General features: G+C 32.4%; 1 long non-coding RNA gene across 11 annotated transcripts in view; it reads right to left on the reverse strand.

Annotated features, from left to right (window-relative positions):
- LOC110007160 (uncharacterized) overlaps positions 1–18,449 on the reverse strand; it is a 52,370-nt gene that overhangs the window by 24,664 nt on the left and 9,257 nt on the right. For 4 of the 11 annotated variants that reach the window (XR_016061476.1, XR_002280728.2, XR_016061472.1 and 1 more), the window contains one exon: positions 14,477–15,029. The exons of 4 other annotated variants lie outside the window; for them this stretch is intronic. This is a non-coding gene — a long non-coding RNA (uncharacterized LOC110007160). Of the gene's footprint in view, positions 1–3,620; positions 3,928–4,529; positions 4,625–5,611; positions 5,746–14,288; positions 14,427–14,476; positions 15,030–18,449 lie in introns of those variants that run through there. 3 more of the 11 variants (XR_016061477.1, XR_016061479.1, XR_016061473.1) reach the window with 3 other exon arrangements.

The raw sequence follows: 18,449 nt of genomic DNA on the forward strand, positions 1-18,449 counted from the left end.
TAGCAAAGACCTCTCTTGAAAAAGAAGAATATCATAATGAAAATACTGAAGAAGAATTCAATAACCTAATAACTTATTACGATTATAAACTTCTACCTCCTGAAGCTAAAGATACTTTGGCTAAACTTCTAAAAAATGATATTCCTAACGCATCAACTAAATGTTATTATGTTAGAAAATTGTGAACATGTGAATCTATTGGACAAATTCATAACACATAGATGGTTCACCATTGTTAAAATAGTTGTCCAAAACGAATATACTTTCCAAACCACTGCTCTCATAGATTCAGGGGCAGATTTCAATTGTATAAATGAAGGCCTAGTTCCAACAAAATACTGTAGCAAAACCACACAAGTCTTAAACACCGTTGACAGAAGAAAGATGTTGATAAACTATAAACTGTCTGATGCTGCGGTCTGTAATAACCGTGCATGCTTTAAATTTCTATTTATCATGGTTAAAGGTTTAAGCCAGCCGGTTATTCTTGGAACCCTTTTCCTAAATATGCTTTATCCCTTAAAAATTGACAATACTGAAATAAAAGCTGATATTGGGGGACATAAGGTAAAATTTGATTTTATAGATAAATCCAGAGTGCATAAGAATAATAATATTAAAAATAAAATATCCACAAAGGAAAAATTCCTTTTTTGTTTAAAAGAAGAAGTCAAATATAAGACCATTGATGAAAAGCTTATGTCATCTCAGATGCAAAGTAAAATCAGCAATTTTAAAACAATGATGGAAAAAGAAATATGCTTTGATATCCCTAATGCTTTTTGGAGTAGGAAACAACATATTGTTGAGCTTCCTTATGAACCAGATTTCAATGAACAAAAAAATCCTACTAAAGCTAGACCTATTCAAATGAATAGTAAGCTCCAGGAACTTTGTAAAACTGAAATTCAAGAATTACTTGATAAGAAACTTATCAGAAAAAGTTCCTCACCATGGAGTTGAACAGCTTTTTATGTTGAAAAAGCTTTCGAAATTGAAAGGGAAGCTCCTAAACTGGTTATAAATTACAAACCTTTAAACAAAGCCCTAAGATGGATTCGATATCCCATACCAAATATAGGAGATCTCTTAGATAGATTGATCAATGCCTGTATTTTCTCAAAATTTGATTTAAAATCAGGATATTAGCAGATTCATAACATAAAAAAAGATAGATATAAAACAGCTTTCAATATTCATTTCGGGCACTATGAATGTAATGTCATGCCTTTTGGTTTAAAAAATGCCCCTTCTGAATTCCAAAATATCATGAAAAACATTTTTAATCCCTATACTAAATTCATGATTGTTTACATTGATGACGTTCTCGTTTATTCAGAAACCATTGATCAACACTAGAAACATTTAAATATATTTCTAAACACTAAAAAAAATATTGAACTAGTTGTTTCAGCAAAAAAGATAAACCTTTTTAAAACCAGAATAAGGTTTCATGGGCATAATATTTACCAAGGAAGGATTATTCCAATCGTCAAGGCAATTGAATTTGCATCAAAATTCCCGGATATTATTAAAGATAAAACTGAATTGCAAAGATTCCTTGGTTGTTTAAATTATATCTCTAACTTTTTCAAAGACTTGTCTTTAGATGCTAAACTGTTATTTCAAAGGTTAAAAAAGAACCCTCATGATTGGACAAATGAACATACAATGGCTGTTAAAAAACTAAAACTAAAAGCTAAGGAATTACACTGCTTAGCATTATCGGATCCTACAGCCTTTTGTCGAAACTGACGCTTCTAAACTAGGTTTAGGGTGAATACTCAAACAAAAATCCCAAAAGCATGAACAGCTAGACGGTTTACTTCCAAAACCTGGAATCCTGCTCAACAAAACTATTCCATTGTTAAAAAGAAAATTTTAGCCATAATTCAGTGTACTATTAAAAAGCGTTGGAACTCTTTTTAGAATATCAGTAAAACTATGGTCTTCCCTAGTAGGGATGAGAGATGGTTTAGGAGTAGTGGAAGTAGAAGGTTCTTTGGCCATATTTATATATTGCACCAAGGCTTCTTTTTTAGCCTCTGGGTCACTTATTTTAACTATATAAATCTGTAAAGTCGCTGTGCCCGACGACCACCATTAGCCAGAAGGATAGCAAGGTGTAGGGACCGTTTCCAGTTGACTCTGGGTAATACCATGATTTAATTGCCAAATTTATTCAGGACATTATCAAATAGAACCTCTTCTAGCTCCAATAGTAATACTCTCCGAGTGAATAATAAGGAAGAAGTGATTATCGATAACATAGAGAAACAAATTCATAATTGGAATATCCCAAAAGTTCCCACAACTGATGATTATAAGAAAAGGACTTTTGATTTTCGAAGTAGTTTTTCAATTAAAACTATTGAAAAGACTATTTCTGTAATAGAGACTCAAGATAGTTATCAACTTTTATCAACTAGAATGATTCACAAGCATAAAAAGAAGGATTATTAATAACTGTCAGTGTAACTTTTTAAAAGGCTATTATCGATATGAATGTTTTAAACTTAAACACAGTAACAAAAGAAGAGAATTTAATCATAGACTTAATTGATAAAATAAGTGATCCAGAGGCTAAAAAAGAAGCCTTGATGCAATATACCAATATGGCCAAAGAACCTTCTAGTTCCACTACTCCTAAACCATCTCTCATCCCTACTAGAGAAGATTATAGTTTTACTGATATTCTAAAAAGAGTCTAAAACAAAATACAAACTCAAAGGGAACCTTCGATCCCTAAGTTAAAGAGTGAAATACACGAGCTACGCAATTAACTTATAACTCTAAAGACTAGAGTTCAAGTCTTAGAAATAGCAAATACCTCTCTCGAAAAGAAGATGATCATAATGAGAATACTGAAGAAGAATTCAGTAACCTAATAACTTATTACGACCATAATCTTCTAACTCCTGAAGCCGAAGATACTTTGCCTAAAGTTCTAAAAAATGATATTCCTAACACATCAACTAAATGTAATTTGTTAGAAAATTGTGAATACGTGAATCTAATGGAAAAAGTCATAACACAGAGATGGTTCACCATTGTTCAAATAGTTGTCCAAAAAGAATATACTTTCCAAACCACTACACTCATAGATTCAGGGGCAGATTTAAATTGTATAAATGAAGGCCCAGTTCCAACAAAATACTTTAGCAAAACAACACAGGTCTTAAACACCGTTGACGGAAGCAAGATGTTGATAAATTATAAATTGTCTGATGCTGCGATTTGTAATAACCGTGCATGCTTTAAATTTCCATTTATCATGGTTAAAGGTTTAAGCCAGACGGTTATTCTTGGAACCCCTTTCCTAAATATGCTTTATTCCTTAAAAATTGATAATGCTGAAGTAAAAGCTGATATTGAAGAACATAAGGTAAAATTTGATTTTATAGATAAACTCAGAGTCCATGAGATTAATAATATTAAAAATAAAATATCCACAAAGGAAAAATTCATTTTTCATTTAAAAGAATAAGTCAAATACAAGACCATTGATGAAAAGCTTATGTCATCTCATATGCACAGTAAAATCAGCAATTTTAAAACAATGCTGAAAAAAGAAATATGCGCTGATATCCCTAACACTTTTTGGAGTAGGACACAACATATTGTTGAGCTTCCTTATGAACCAGATTTCATTGAACAAAAAATTCTTACTAAAGCTACATCTATTCAAATGAATAGTAGGCTTCTGAAAATTTGTAAAATTGAAATACAAGAATTACTTGATAAGAAACTTATCAGAAAAAGTTCCTCACCATGGAGTTGTGCATCTTTCTATACTGAAAAAGCTGTCGAAATTTAAAGGGGAGCTCCTCGACTGGTTATAAATTACAAACCTTTAAACAAAGCGCTGAGATGGATTCGATATCCCATACCAAATAAAAGAGATCTCTTAGATAGATTGATCAGTGCCTGTATTTTTTCAAATTTTGATTTAAAATCAAGATATTGGCAGATTCAGATAATAGAAAAAGATAGATATAAAACTGCTTTCAATGTTCCTTTCGGGCACTATGAATGGAGTGTCATACCTTTTGGTTTAAAAAATGCCCCGTCTGAATTCCAAAATAACATGAACAATATTATTAATCCCTATACTAAATTCATGATTATTTACATTGATGACGTGCTCATTTATTCAGAAACCATTGATCAACACTTGAAACATTTAAATATATTTCCAAAGGCTATGAAAAATGTTGGACTAGTTGTTTTAGAAAAAAAGATAAACCTTTTTAAAACCAGAATAAGGTTTATTGGGTATAATATTTCCCAAGGAAGGATTATTCTTATCGACAGGGCAATTGAATTTGAATCAAAACTCCCGGATATTATTAAAGATAAAACCAAATTGCAAAGATTCTTTGGTTGTTTAAATTATATCTTTGACTTTTACAAAGACTTGGCTTTAGATGCTAAACCGATATTTCAAATGTTAAAAAAGGACCCTTCTGAATGGACAAATGAACGTACAAAGGCTGTTAAAAAACTAAAATTAAAAGCTAAGGAATTACCCTGCTTAGCATTATCGGATCCCACAGCCTTTAAAATTGTCGAAACTGGCTCTTTTGAACTAGGATTAGGGTGAATACTTCAAAAACTTGGAATCCTGCTCAACAAAACTATTCCACTGTTAAAAAGAAAATTTTACCCATAATTCAGCGTACTGTTAAAAAGCGTTTGGACTCTTTTTAGAGTATCAATAAAACTATAGTCGTCTGTAGTAGGGATGAGAGATGGTCTTGGAGTAGTGGAACTAGAAGGTTCTTTGGCCATATTTATATATTGCACCAAGGCTTCTTTTTTAGCCTCTGGGTCACTTATTTTAACTATATAAATTCCTAAAGTCGCTGGGAACCAACGACTACTATTAGCCAGAAGGGCAGTGAGGTGTAGGGGCTGTTTCCAGTTGACTCCGGGTAATACCAAGATTTAATTGGCAAATTTATTCAAAACATTATCGAATAGAACCTCTTCTAGCACCAGTAGTAATACTCTCCGAGTGAATAATAGGGAAGAAGTGATTATTGATAGTATAGAGAAATAAATTAAGAATTGAAATATCCCAAAAGTTCCTACAACAGATGTTTATAAAAAAGGGACTTTTGATTTTCGAAATAGTTTTTCAATTAAAACTATTGAAAGGACTATTTCTGTAATGGAGACTCAAGATAGTTTTCAACTTTTATCAACTAGAATGATCGACGAGCATAAAAAGAAGGATTATTAAGAACTGCTAGTATAATTTTTTAAAAGGCTACTATTGATATGAATGGTTTAAACTTAAACACACCAACACAAAAAGAGAATTTAATCATAGACTTCATTGATAAAATAAGTGATTCAGAGGCTAAAGAAAAAGCCTTGGTACAATATATAAATATGGCCAAAGAACCTTCTAGTTCTATTACTCCTAAACCATCTCTCATCCCTACTAGGGAAGACTATAGTTTTACTGATATTCTAAAAAGAGTCCAAAACAAAACACTAACTCAAAGGAAACCTTCGATCCCTAAGTTAAAGAGTGAAATAAACGAGGTACGCATGAACTTATAACTCTAATGATTAGAGTTCAAATCTTAGAAATAACAAATACCTCTCTTGAAAAAGAAGATGATCATAATGAGAATACTGAAGAAGAATTCAGTAACGTAATAACTGATTACGACCATAATCTTCTACCTCATGAAGTCGAGGATATTTTGCCAAAAGTTCTAAAAAATGTTATTCCTAACACATCAACAAAATGTAATATGTTAGAAAATTGTGAACATGTGAATCTGTTAGACAAAGTCATAACACAAAGATGGTTCACCATTGTTAAAATAGTTGTCCAAAAATAATATACTTTCCAAACCACTGCTCTCATAGATTCAGGGGCAGATTTAAATTGTATAAATGAAGGACTAGTTCCAACAAAATACACAACACAGGTCTTAAACACCGCTGACGGAAGCAATATGTTGATAAACTATAAACTGTCCGACACTGCGGTCTGTAATAACGGTGCATGCCATAAATTTCCATTTATCATGGTTAAATGTTTAAGCCAGGGGGTTATTCTTGGAACCACTTTCCTAAATATGCTTTATCCCATAAAAATTGATAATACTGGAATAAAAGCTGATATTGAGGGACATGAGGTAAAATTTGATTTTATAGATAAACCCAGAGTACATGAGATTAATAATATTAAAAATAAAATATCCACAAAAGAAAAACTCCTTTTTCATTTAATAGAAGAAGTCAAATATATGAAATGTAAAGTAAAATCAGTAATTTTAAAACAATGCTGGAAAAAGAAATATGCGCTGATATCCTAATGCTTTTTGGAGTAGGAAACAACATATTGTTGAGCTTTCCTTATGAACCAGATTTCAATGAAAAAAAAATTCTTACTAAAGCTAGACCTATTCAAATGAATAGTAGGCTCTTAGAAATTTGTAAAACTGAAATACAAGAATTACTTGATAAGAAACTTATCAGAAAAAGTTCTTCATCATAGAGTTATGCAGCTATCTATGTTGACAAAGCTTTCGAAATTGAAAAGGGAGTTTTGTCGGATCCCAATCTATTTTAGCTCTTAAACTTAAAACTCAAAGTTTTGATATGGATCTAGGATCACAAAACCTAGCCTTTGTTTATGTTATGAACACTCTTTGCCCAAATGCTAGGCAAATGGATACTAAAGGACAAACTATTTTCTTTCAAACTAATAGGGACAAATCCAATTAGTAATACCTAGGTCTGTATCTTGGAAATAGGTAAAATCACCTGAAAAATGGTCACTCCAGTTTGAAAGGTTAAGATCCCTGAAAATAGGGAACCTGAACAAATAGTTGAAATAAGTGACCCAGAGGCTAAAAAAGAAGCCTTGGTGCAATATATAAATATGGCCAAAGAACCTTCTAGTTCCACTACTCTTAAACCATCTCTCATCTCTATTAAGGAAGACTATAGTTTTACTGATATTCTAAAAAGAGTCCAAAACAAAATACAAACTCAAAGGAAACCTTCGATCGCTGAGTTAAAGAGTGAAATAAACGAGGTACGCAATGAACTTATAACTCTAAAGACTAGACTTAAAATCTTATAAATAGCAAATACCTCTCTTGAAAAAGAAGATGATCATAATGAGAATACTGAAGAAGAATTCAGTAACCTAATAACTGAAAAGACTTTTTTTGTAATGAAGATTATTTCTGTAATGGACACTCATATTAGTTTTCAACTTTTATCAACTAGAATGATGCACGAGCATAAAACAAGGACTATAACTATCTTCATATAGGTCTTGTCCAAATAGCAGTAAAACCTTTAACAAGGAAAGGATTAAACAATTCTATTCTACTTTTTTAAGAGATAATAGACATAGACGATTTACCGATTTTTTGTTAGGAATCATAGAATCTACTATGTATAATGGACCTATGTACTTCAACTGCTTTCCAAATTTCTCAGTAGCTTTGTCGTATCCCAATCTATTAAAAGTTTTAACTCTTAAACTTAAAACTCAAGGTTTTGAAATGGATCCAGTATCACAAAACCTAGCTTTTGTTTATAGAATCTGTTATAAGGTTATGAACACTCTTTGCCCTAATGCTAAGCAAATGGATACTAAAGGACAAATTATTTTCTTTCAAACTAATATGGACAAATCCAATTTAGTAATACCTAGGTCTGTATCTTGTAAACATGTAAAATTGCCTGAAAAATGGTCACTCCAGTCTGAAACCCAAACTAAGATACTTGAAAATAGGGAACCTGAATATATAATTGAATATCTTGATGGAGAAATAGAAATACAGTTCCCATCATCAAGGAGAATTAGGCTGAGTATTTCCAATATACATCCCAGAGTTTCACCTAGAACTTCAACCTCCTCTATTCCTCAAACTGATTATGAAAAAGCTCATAATGAGAGGATAGTTATTGAAGAATTAAGAAAAGCTTCAAACCAGGTCCAACACCCCATTTATAAGGTTGATACCCCCAGTTCTTCTCAGACTGAACATGAAGAACCAATTCTTTCTGAATTCGATTTTGAAATTCTCACCATCCAAATATCCGATGAATTTATTATCGATAAAGAGTGGATCCGAAAAGATTTCCTCTTAGAAGAAAAAAACAAATAAGAGAATGGTATTTTCAAGAGTTTGATGAAAAATTGAAAAATGCTGTTAATATAAAATTTAAAGTATTATACCCAAACTACTCGCAAAAATCTCCTAGTTCCTTTTTCTCGAGCTAGAACTATGTGAGGCAAGGCTTTTTCCTAGAGTATTATATGGGGCCAGGCTCTAGCCTTGGCTGAGGATTATATCCATTGGCTGATGTTGGCTTCTCCTTCCCTCCTTGTAAAAATTCTTGAGTCAAAAAGTCAGGAAGATGGTTATATTCACCATTAATATGCTCAACATCAAAATCAAACGAAGAAAGAATACCTTGCCATCGGACAAAAATTTGTTTTGCGATGAGATTTTTTACGTCTTTCTCAAGAATATCTTTGGCTGACTTGCAATCTGATCGTATAAAAAAAATTTATTAACTAAATCACTTTGAAATTTAGTTACACAACGAATTATGGCTAAAATTTCCATTTTAATAGTGGAATAGTTTTGTTGAGTAGGATTCTAGGTTTGGGAAGTAAACCGTACCAATTGTTCATGCTTTTGGGATTTTTGTTCGAGTATTCCCTTAAATCCTAGTTCAGAAGCGTCAGTTTTGACAATTTTAAAGGCTGTGGGATGCGATAATGCTAAGCAGGATAATTCCTTAGCTTTTAATTTTAGCTTTTTAACAGCCATTGTACGTTCATTTGTCCAATCAGGAGGGTTCTTTTTTAACATTTGAAATAACGGTTTAGTATCTAAAGTCAAGTCTTTGAAAAAGTTAAAGATCTAATTTAAACAACCAAGGAATCTTTGCAATTCAGTTTTATCTTTAATAAAACTAAATGGCCCTGTCGATAAGAATAATCCTTCCTTGGTAAATATTATGCCCAAGAAACCTTATTCTGGTTTTAAAAAGGTTTATCTTTTTCGTTGAAACAACTAGTCCAGCATTTTTTATAGCCTATAGAAATATATTTAAATGTTTCCAGTGTTGATCAATGGTTTCTGAATAAACGAGCACGTCATCAATGTAAACAATCATGAATTAGTATAGGGATTAAAAATATTGTTCATGATATTTTGGAATTCATACGAGACATTTTTTAAACCAAAAGGTATAACATTCCACTCATAGTGCCCGAAAGGAACATTGAAAGCTGTTTTATATCTATCTTTTTCTATTATCTGAATCTGTCAATATCCTGATTTTAAATTAAATTTTGACAAAATACAGACATTGATCAATCTATCTAAGAGATCTCTTTTATTTGGTATGGGATATCGAATCCATCTCAGCGCTTTGTTTAAAGGTTTGTAATTTATAACCAGTCGAAGAGCAGCCCTTTCAATTTTGGAAGCCTTTTCAATATAGAAAGACGCACAACTCTATGGTGAGGAACTTTTTCTGATAAGTTTCTTATCAAGTAGTTCTTGTATTTCAGTTTTACAAATTTTCAAGAGCCTATGATTCATTTGAATAGGTCTAGCTTTAGTAGAAATTTCTTGTTCATTGAAATCTGGTTAATAAGGAAGCTCAACAATATGTTGTTTCCTACTCCAAAAAGCGTTAGGGATATCAACGCATATTTCTTTTTCCAACATTGTTTTAAAATTGCTGATTTTACTTTGCTTATGAGATGACATAAGCTTTTCATCAATGGTCTTCTATTTGATTTATTCTTTTAAATGAAATGGAATTTTTCCTTTGTGGATATTTTATTTTTAATATTATTAATCTCATGGACTTTAGGTTTATCTATAAAATAAAATTTTACCTCATGTTCTTCAATATCAGCTTTTGTTCCAGTATTATCAATTTTTAAGGGATAAAGCATATTTAGGAAAGGGGTTCCAAGAATAACCGGCTGGCTTAATCCTCTAACCATGATAAATGGTAATTTAAAGCATGAACCGTTATTACAGACCACAGCATCAGACAGTTTATAGTTTATCAACATCTTGCTTCCGTCAACAGTGTTTAAGACCTGTGTTGTTTTGCTAAAGTATTTTGTTCGAACTAGGCCTTCATTTATACAATTTAAATCTGCCCCTGAATCTATGAGAGCAATGGTTTGGAAAATTTATTTTTGGACAACTATTTTAACAATGGTGAACCATCTCTGTGTTATGACTTTGTCTAACAGATTCACAATTTTCTAACATATTACATTTAGTTGATGTGTTAGGAATATCATTTTTTAGAACTTTAGGCAAAGTATTTTTCGGCTTTAGGAGGTAGAAGATTATCAATTTTTAAGGGATAAAGCATATTTAGGAAAGAGGCTCCAAGAATAACAGGCTGGCTTAATCCTTTAACCATGATAAATGCAAATTTAAAAGCATGCACCGTTATTACAGACCGCAGCATCAGACAGTTTATAGTTAATCAACATCCGTCAACGGTGTTTAAGACCTGTGTTGTTTTTGTTAAAGTATTTTGTTCGAACTAGGCCTTCATTTATACAATTTAAATTTGCCCCTAAATCTATGAGAGCAGTGGTTTGGAAAGTATATTCTTTTTAGACAACTATTTTAACAATGGTGAACTATCTCTGTGTTATGACTTTGTCTAACAGATTCACATATTCACAATTTTCTAACATGTTACATTTAGTTGATGTGTTAGGAATATCATTTTTTAGAACTTTAGGCAAAGTATTTTCGGCTTCAAGAGGTAGAAGATTATGGTCGTAATCTGTTATTAGGTTACTGAATTCTTCTTCAGTATTCTCATTATGATCATTTTCTTTTTCAAGAGAGGTAGTTGCTATTTCTAAGAATTGAACTCTAGTCTTTAGAGTTAGAAGTTCATTGCGTACCTCGTTTATTTGATTTTGTGTTTTATTTTGGACTCTTTTAAAAATATCAGTAAAGCTATAGTCTTCCCTAGTAAGGATGAGAGATGATTTAGGAATAGTGGAACTAGCAGGTTCTTTGGCCATATTTATATATTGCACCAAGGCTTCTTTTTTAGCCTCTGGGTCACTTATTTTATCAATGAAATCTATGATTAAATTCTCTTCTTTTGTTAGTGTGTTTAAGTTTAAACCATTCATATCAATAGTAGCCTTTAAAAAATTACACCGGCAGCTATTATCAAGCATATCCTTTGCATCTGAATCAGAATCTGTGCTAGTAAAGATCAAATCGTCATCATTTATTTTTCCATTAAGTATTTCAATATCAGAGTTAGAAGATTCATCAGAGTCATATCATTTTATTAAAAGGATGTCGAATAATTGTTTTTTTAATGTTTGAATCTATTTCGAGTGCATTAATTTTATTTTTTACTCTACATTTATTTTTATAATGTCCCACCTCTCCGCAGTTGTAGTTAACTGGTATTTTTCTTTTTCCCCTTTGTTTAAAATAATGGCCTTGTAATAAATTTTTAGGAAACGTATTTTTCTTTCCTCTTGAATATTTAGACCTTTTTTAATGTAGGTCTTTATGTTTTTGTTAGTCGGTAGGATTGGAAGCAGGCAAAGTATAATACCCAAATTGCTCGCAAAAATCTCCTAATTCCTTTTTCCCAATCATTCTTTGCTTTTCTAATTGTCTTATTAGTTTTAGGTCTGTGAATAACGTAAGACCTTCAACTAAAATTTCTACTGAGAGTTCTCCAAAGGTATAAAGGGAGTAAGGAATAGTTCCTTCATGCTTATTTTTAAGCCTTGTCTTGACCATTTCGGTGAACAGATGGGCTATAAATTTTTCTTTCCCATGATCAGCTTTACTATCCTCTCTAGATAATAATCTAGAGTAAAAAACGTCTCTATACCATTTAAAGTGTCAGAGGGTTGGACAACGTAAATTGGACAGTAAGTCTTCAGATCTAGCAGATAAAAGAGCTATACTTCCTACAAAATGGAGCGTAATAGTGTAGATTAGAGTATTAACTGTATCTCCCTCGTCTACAATGGTTTCTTGTACCTGTCCAGGTACAATTTATGTTTTCACAACCCATTGCTTAGTAGCATTTAAAATTTGACCTTTAGCTTCTTCATCCATATGGAAATCACACCAATCTATAAGCCATCCTGTAAAACCACATATAATGGCTTTGGCTATTTCATGATCCTTATTTTCACTTGCATTACAAGCGATGGCATACATCGGCATATGTTTCATAGGTCAAGAATTTGGTTTTTCGACATGCCGTCTATATTCCAATTTACAATAGACCTCCCTGAATATGACACAGAGCTAGCTATAAGGTCTTATTCTATTTGGAGATCTACCGAAGTAGGTCTAGGATAATACATCCTAGTTGGGGCTACAAGCCTAGTTTTTCTTCCATAATCTATTTGATTAACATCTAAGCTTTCAAGTTTAAATGCCTTTTCTATCTTAGATATTTTTTGGTTTGAAAAACTATCATCTTCCTGAAGAACTTGCGCCTCACCAATTGTTTTCCCCTTTCCATCTATGTTTAATTTTTCAATTCCTTTGACCAGCTCATTCACCAATTCTTTATTGTCCTCTTTTTGTTTAATTCCTTGCAGTCTAAATTTTCCTGCTGCTATACTTGGGGGTGGTATAAATAAGACTGTTCCTTTCTCTTTTTCCTCCATTTTCTCTTGGGATCATAATTTATGTAGTACATTTTCTATTCTGCTAGTTTGCTTTCATATGGTTTGTAGAAAGAGATTTGTGTAGTTATTTTGTTCGATTATATGAGGTATTCCTTCGAGTTTGGCCAAATGATTTTCAGATTGTTTAGGCCCTAACTTAAAAGGTGAAGCTTTATTTCATGTTTTTCCCCTCTTAATTGTAAGCTTTTATTTCATGTTTTTCACCGTTAACTGTATGAAAAGTTTAAAAGGTATTTTGAACTGTATTTACTTTAAAATCTGGATACCGAATCCCTTTTTTTTTTAGAATATCTCCAAGTCATTTCAAGAATTTGGCATTTGTTTTGTGTTGTAACATAAATTTATTAAGTTTTATATGAAAAGCATTTTTAAATTTTTCATCAAACTCCTGAAAAAACCATCCTCTTATTTGTTTGTTTTCTTATGAGAGGAATCTTTTCGGATCCACTCTTTATCAATAATAAATTCATCGGATTTTTGGATGGTGAGAATTTCGAAATCGAATTCAGAAAGAGTTGGTTCTTCATGTTCAGTAGGAGAAGAACTGGGGGTATCAATCTTATAAATGGGGTGTTGGACCTGGTTTGAAGTTTTTCTTAATCCTTCAATAACTATCCTCTCATTATGGGCTTTTTCATAATCAGTTTGAGGAATAGAGGAAGTTGAAGTTCTAGGTGGAACTCTGGGATGTATTGGAAATACTAAGCCTAGTTCTCCTAAAGGATGGAAACTGTATTTCTATTTCTCCATCAGGATATTCAACTATTTGTTCAGGTTTTCTATTTTCAAGGATCTTAGTCTGGGTCTCAAACTGGAGTGACCATTTCAGGTAATTTTACCTGTTTCAAAGATACAGACCTAGGTATTAGTAAATTGGTTTTTCCATATTAGTTTGAAAGAAAATAGTTTGTCCTTTAGTATCCTTTTGCCTAGCATTAGGGCAAAGAGTGTTCATAATCTTATAACATATTCTATAAACAAATGCTAGGTTTGTACTGGATCCACAACAAAACCTTGAGTTTTTAAGTTAAGAGTTAAAACTTTTAATAGATTAGGATCCGACAAAGCTACTGAGAAATTAGAAAAGCAGTTGAAGTATATAGGTCCATTACACACATTAGATTCTATGATTCCTAACAAAGAATCGGTAAATCTTCTATGTCTATTATCTCTTAAACAAAGTAGAACAGAATTGTTTAATCATGTCCTTCTTAAGGGTTTTACTGCTATTTGGACAAATCCTATATGAAGATAGTTATAATCTTTTTTTTACGCACGTCAATCATTCTAGTTGATAAAAGCTGAAAACCATCTTGAGTCTCTATTACAGAAATAGTCTTTTCAATAGTTTTAATTGAAAAACTACTTCAAAAATCAAAAGTCCTTTTTTTATAAACATCAGTTGTGGGAACTTTTGGAAAATTCCAATTCTGAATTTGTTTCTCTATATTATTGATAATCACTTCTTCCCTATTATTCACTCAGAGAGTAATACTACTAGAGCAAGAAGAGGTTCTATTCGATAATGTCCTGAATAAATTTGCCATTTAAATCTTAGTATTACCCGGAGTCGACTAGAAACAATCCTTACACCTTGCTGCCCTTCTGGCTAATGGTCGTCGTCCGGGTCACAACGACTTTAGGGATTTTGACAAGATTTATATGAACAAGAATGTTCAGTTCGCCACTAAATATATCCTGGCTTTGATATCATAAGTAGGGGAAGAGACAAAGGGAAGATAGAAATAACAATTTAGATACGGAATGAGTAACTAAATGGACGAAAAGTTAAAATACATATTTAATACAAGGTTATAATATAAAACAAAGTTGTAACACTTACATGATAGCCTTGAAGAAAAAAATGATATACCAACTGAGTGGTTCCTCTTCTTAAGAAGACTCGAACAACTTAAGCAAAGTTTACACTCAGACAATAAGCAAACACTCGGACAATAAGCAAACACTCAAAAGACTCGAAACGAAGGTGTTCTCCCCTTTGGTCAGGCCTCCTTATATAGAGGAGGGGTCGGACTTCAAAGGGTTTCAAATCCGCACCGACAGAAAGTAAGATGCTTTGAAAAAGTAGAATGCTTTTTTTAGAAAAGAAAAAGTAAAAGTAATATTCTTCTACTGTGACCAATTTATCAGTGACAATAATGCTCCTTTTTACTGTAGCAACAGTGACCAACTTGTCGGTGCTCTTTACTGTAGATTTAGGGACAGGTGTCCTAAATGTATTTGGAGTCGTATCGTCCCTTGCTTTTAATTCATTGGGAAGAATGTAAAGGGGAGAATGTAATCCCTGCAAAAGTCATCGTCATTTAACAAGCTATAATCTTCTATTTCTTCGTCTTTTGTTGTGGTAGATATTTTGTCTTCATTTTCTTCCAGGGCTAAAAGCAGCTTCTTTTTAAGCTCGGCTTTTGATAGTGTAGGGTTTTTATGTTGCATTAATGTAATGTATTCAGAAAATCCATATTAAAACTTGGTGAGGAAGAAGGTATCATTTTCATGTGAATTTTCTCTGGGTCCAGGGAATCATTCTTGTAATTATCTCACCATTTTATTGATATCTGTCGGCGTAATTTCGGGATATAATCCCATTGATCCATGTCGTCCAAAGAGAGTTGATACGCCCATTTTAAAATCTAGGGGACCTGATATAAGGCCACAAAATAGAGATGATGGTCTTTTTTGAGACTATTTTTATTATAATCAGATAATTTTCTCTGTGAAATTTTTAATTTTTGAGGCAGTATCTGGCTGCATGATCCCCATAATAAGAACCAACTTTTAAACCAGTTAAGAAACTATATTGATTCAGTTCTTTTAAACTGTACGTACCAGCTATGCGTCGTTTTTGTATTTTGGTAGGAAAAAAAACTCATCCCACTCCTTTATATCTTCAAAATAATGATAGGATTTTTTTTAAAATCCTTTAGTATTCAACATCCTTGGTTTTAAAGGATTTAATCCCCAGTCTCTATAAGAGATGATTTTGTGAATTTGAAATTTCAAGTAGGCTATTTCAGAGTCATTATTTATATAATGGTGTGCTATAGACACTGACCCTGTTTCCATCAGTATGGTTTCATCCCATTCTCTGCAATTGTCTCCCACATTGGGATGAAGGTGATTGCGTAAGTATATAGCTGCTATTTCAACAGGGTCTTTTTCCCTATGATCATTTTCAATAATTATCAGCAGTATATATGTTGTTTCAAGGAACGTGGTTCTATTTGCACATTGATTATTTGTGCACATAGGGGATTGGGGAGATAGATCAATCTCCTGAACTTACTTTCGTATTAAAGCTTTTGGAGTAGATTGGGAAGCTAGGCTCTTTCTCGAGCTAGAACTATAGATTATTCCAATAGTCTATAGTAGGGATGAGAGATGGTTTCCAGTCTAAAAAGGAAATTTCTAGTTGACATTTCTGCTATTTAGTTACTCCTTCCGTATCTAAATTGCATCTAAATTGTTCTTTCTATCTTCCCTTTGTCTCTTCCTCTACTTATGGTATCAGAGCCAGGATATATTCAGTGGTGAACTGAACATTCTTGCTCATATAAATCTAGTCAAAATCTCTCAAGTCGCTGTGACCCGATGACCTCCATTAGCCAGAAGGGCAGGAAGGTGTAGGGACTGTTCCAGTTGACCATGGGTAATACCAAGATTTAAATGACAACTTTATTCAAGACATTATCGAATAGAACTTCTTCTAGCTCCAATAGTAATACTCTCCGAGTGAATAATAGGGAAGAAGTGGTTATCGATAATATAGAAAAACAAATTCATAATTGAAATATTCCAAAAGTTCCCACAACTGATGTTTATAAAAAAGGGACTTTTGATTTTTATAGTTTTTCAATGAAAACTATTGAAAAGACTATTTCTGTAATGGAGACTCAAGATAGTTTTCAACTTTTATCAACTAGAATGATTGATGAGCATAAAAAGAAGGATTATAACTATCTTCATATAGGTCTTGTCCAAATAGCAGTAAAACCCTTAACAAGGACATGATTAAACAATTTTGTTCTATTCTTTTTAATAGACATAAACGATTTACCGATCCTTTATTAGGAATCGTAGAATCCACTATGTGTAATGGATTTTATATACTTCAACTGCTTTCCAAATTTCTCAGTAGCACTGTCGGATCCTAATCTATTAAAAGTTTTAACTCTTAACCTTAAAACTCAAGGTTTTGAAATGGATCCAGGATCACAAAACCTAGCTTTTGTTTATAGAATCTGTTATAAGGTTATGAACTCTCTTTGCCCTAATGCTAGGCAAATGGATACTAAAAGACAAACTATTTTCTTTCAAACTAATACGGACAAATCCAATTTAGTAATACCTAGGTCTGTATCTTGGAAACAGGTAAAATTACATGAAAAATGGTCACTCTAGTCTGGAACCCAGACTAAGATCCCTGAAAATAGGGAACCTGAACAAATAGTTGAATATCCTGATAGAGAAATAGAAATACAGTTCCCATTCTCTATGAGAACTAGGCTGAGTATTTCCAATTTACATCCCAGAGTTCCACCTAGAACTTCAACCTCCTCTATTCCTCAAACTGATTATGAAAAAGCCCATAATGAGAGGATAGGTATTGAAGGATTAAAAAAAGCTTCAAACCAAGTCCAACACCCCATTTATAAGGTTGATACCCAGTCTTTCTCTGACTGAACATGAAGAACCAACTCTTTCTGAATTCGATTTCGAAATTCTCACCATCCAAATATCCAATGAATTTATTATTGATAAAGAGTGGATCCGAAAAGATTTCCTCTCAGAAGAAAACAAACAAATAAGAGAATGGTTTTTTTAGGAGTACGATGAAAAATTAAAAAATGCTTTTCATATAAAGTTTAATAAATTTATGTTACAACACAAAACAAATGTCAAATTCTTTAAATGGCTCAGATATATTCTAAAAAAAAGAGGGATTAGGTATCCAGAATTTAAAATAAATACAATTCAAAATACCTTTCAAACTTTTCATACAATTAAAGGTGAAAAAATAGAATCTATCCACCTCCCTGAATCACGCTTACAATTAAGAGGGGAAAAACATAAAATAAAAGCTTCACCTCTTAAGTTAGGGCCCAAAGAATCTGAAAATCAATGGCCAAACTCGAAAGAATACCTCATATAATAGAACAAAATAACTACACAAATCTCTTTCAACAAACCATATGTAAGCAAACCAGTAGAATAGAAAATGTACTACATAAAATATGACCTCAAGAGAAAATGGAGGAAAAGGAGAAAGGAACAGTCTTATTTATACCACCACCAAGTATAGCAGCAGGAAAATTTAGACTGCAAGGACTTAAACAAAAAGAGGACAATAAAGAATTGATGAATGAGCTGGTCAAAAGAATTGAAAAATTAAACATAGCTGGAAAGGGGAAAACAATTGGTGAGGCGCAAGTTCTTCAGGAAGATGATAGTTTTTCAAACTAAAAGATATCTGAGATAGAAAAGGCATTTAAACTCGAAAGCTTAGATGTTAATCGAATAGATTATGGAAGAAAAACTAGGCTTGTAGCCCCAACTAGGATGTATTATCCTCGACCTACTTCGGTAGATCTCCAAATAGAATAAGACCTTATAGCTAGCTCTATGTCACATTCAGGGAGGTCTATTGTAAATTGGAATATAGACGGCATGTCGAAAAACCAAATTCTTGACCTATGAAACATATGAC

Source organism: Amborella trichopoda, chromosome 8 (assembly GCF_054954075.1).
Source record: "Amborella trichopoda isolate Santa Cruz 75 chromosome 8, AtrichopodaSantaCruz75HAP2 v2.0, whole genome shotgun sequence".
Taxonomy (NCBI): domain Eukaryota; kingdom Viridiplantae; phylum Streptophyta; class Magnoliopsida; order Amborellales; family Amborellaceae; genus Amborella; species Amborella trichopoda.